At 40.1% G+C, this 2,223-nt stretch overlaps 1 pseudogene; it reads right to left on the bottom strand.

Annotated features, from left to right (window-relative positions):
- Positions 1–896: 896 nt before the first annotated feature.
- On the bottom strand, positions 897–1,976 carry LOC123163763 (ribosomal protein S4, mitochondrial-like; annotated as a pseudogene).
- Between the last annotated feature and the right edge of the window lie 247 nt (positions 1,977–2,223).

Raw genomic sequence — 2,223 nt, forward strand, 5'->3', positions numbered from 1 at the left:
CCTTACTACGTCTATCGCTCGTAGGAATATCTCTAAATAGGAATCGTAGTCCTCGTATGTACATCTTTTGTATTGTGATAAAGCACCTATGCCGCTAGAAATAGTAGCGCCTTAAAGAAGGCGTTCCAGGTTCTTTTTCCCCTGGTTTGTATCAGAGCTGACCACTGATAATAGGAAAAATGAAACATTTGTTGTGTTTTAATTCATTCTCAATCTTGTTTCCCCTTGCGCTCCGAGGGAAATAAAGGGGAAATCACTGATTCATTTGGAGCTGTTTTCTAACTGACTCATTGACATGAGAGATTGGATGTGATGCGCCAGTCACTCGTACTACAGCGGACAAAGGTCATCGGCAAATGACCGTTCCACAATGGAATCTGGCACTACTGTTTGCCATAAGGGCCGACCCACCTTTTCAGAGAAACAGACGTATGAAATCACTATATTACGCACTTTCGAGATAAGAAAGTGGAGAATGCACTCTTCCCTTTTTTACATTTTAAACTCATGTTCATGGTCTGTTTTATTCCCAATTGTTGCCCGTGTGAAAAGAAAGAAGAGAAATTGGGCCATGTTTCCCGAGAGAGACTGCCTTCTCTCAGGCCAGCAGTCTTATACTTATAGTCGACTGCTCTTTGACGATCTGACCTCTTTCCTGGGCTCTGCTTGCTCGTCTACGCTCCGACCAATTCAGTCAAAATCAAAAAAACGATGTTTCCTTGAAAAAGTCTAAGAAATAGTAGTAGTAGTCAAAAAGTGCACTTTTTCCATATATTTCGATTTATAGGGATCCCTATCTTTATCTCTATATAGAGAGAGAGATTTTTCTCAAAATTGATCTAGACTATCCTCTATCCGGATAGGTATGTCCCTATGAGTGACTAGGCCGGTCTTTTTTATATTTTTTGGCCACGTCCATTTTCGCTCCGAAGAGGAAGGTTTGGATCTTTCAATCTTATGTCGTGAGGGATGTGACCTATGTTAGGTCCATAAGATACCATAGCTTTTAGTGTTCTATGATTCACCTCCGAATAATGAGTAGGTAGTTCGATCCTTTTGATTCTTACCTTCCTAGTAAACGGGGATCCGGAGCAATAGGTCGAATTACTATATAAAGAAGACTTTTCTACAAAAGGACTTATTGTTCGAGTAGGAAGATTTCGGTTTTTCTCCTTCCCTCTTTTAAATTAGAAGAAGTATTTGAAATGAAACAAATTCCTCTTCATTCTGTTGTGCTCAGCGAAGGAACTGCCTAAGCATACTTTTGCGGATCCAAACTTCTTTGTTCTTTCAAATTCTTATTCTTGCATATAAGAACGCAACTTTTGCAATTCCTTGGATTTGAGTAGTAAGCGGCATCCCCTCTGAGTTGTGAGTAAGCGGAACCATTCTTTTTTTGTTCTTCTCCAGATTCTGGCCGGTAGGAATTTGCCTCTTCTTTTTCCAACTGATATGGCCGATAGGAATTTGCCTATGTTTCCAACTGATATGTCGATATAGAAAGATCTCCTTATTTCAAAACCGCGGGTTCTCACGTCATTTTCTTTAAAAGATATTAGATCACCGTGGGAAACTTTCAAATGAGTAATGGTTACCAGTCCATTATTCAAACAAACCCTTCGATGACTTATCGGCTGCCTTGCTTGAGGAAGAGTGTCACTAAAATGGAGACGAACCGGAATCATGTCCGATCTTGTTTCTTGATTGAGTAAAAAAGGGATATATGAAGTTCGTTCTCTTCCTCTGTGCATCTCCCTTATGGGTAAATCCCCATAATAAAGAGACAACTTTCGTGTAGTTTGTGATTTGATGTTACTGTTTAGATTTTCTCTCCGAGAAAGATTTCTTTTAATGGATCTCCTCTTGTTCCTCAATCTTCGGAGAATACGGTGTTGGATTAGAGAAAGTTCTCTGTTCCGAACATTTCCTGGAAGTAGACGACACGTTTTAAATCTTAATGCTGGCATGGCATATTTTGTTAATCAGTGTTTTTCGCCACATCGCGTATAAAGGGAATCGAACCAACTCTTCCACGACCCCCCATGAATGGCCCTCCCTTAATTCAATGAACTATGAGAATTCCTTTTTTCGTTTTTTTCTTTTCAGTTCTCATAAGTCCTTGATATACTAGCAGAAACTCAATACTTGACCGACTACGTCACAGTGCTCAGGTAAAGTGGCAGTGGTTGAAAGCGAGCGGAAACGTCAGTGTTTTCTGTGCGT

The sequence above is a fragment of the Triticum aestivum genome, chromosome 7D (genome assembly GCF_018294505.1).
Source record: "Triticum aestivum cultivar Chinese Spring chromosome 7D, IWGSC CS RefSeq v2.1, whole genome shotgun sequence".
In the NCBI taxonomy this organism is placed as follows: domain Eukaryota; kingdom Viridiplantae; phylum Streptophyta; class Magnoliopsida; order Poales; family Poaceae; genus Triticum; species Triticum aestivum.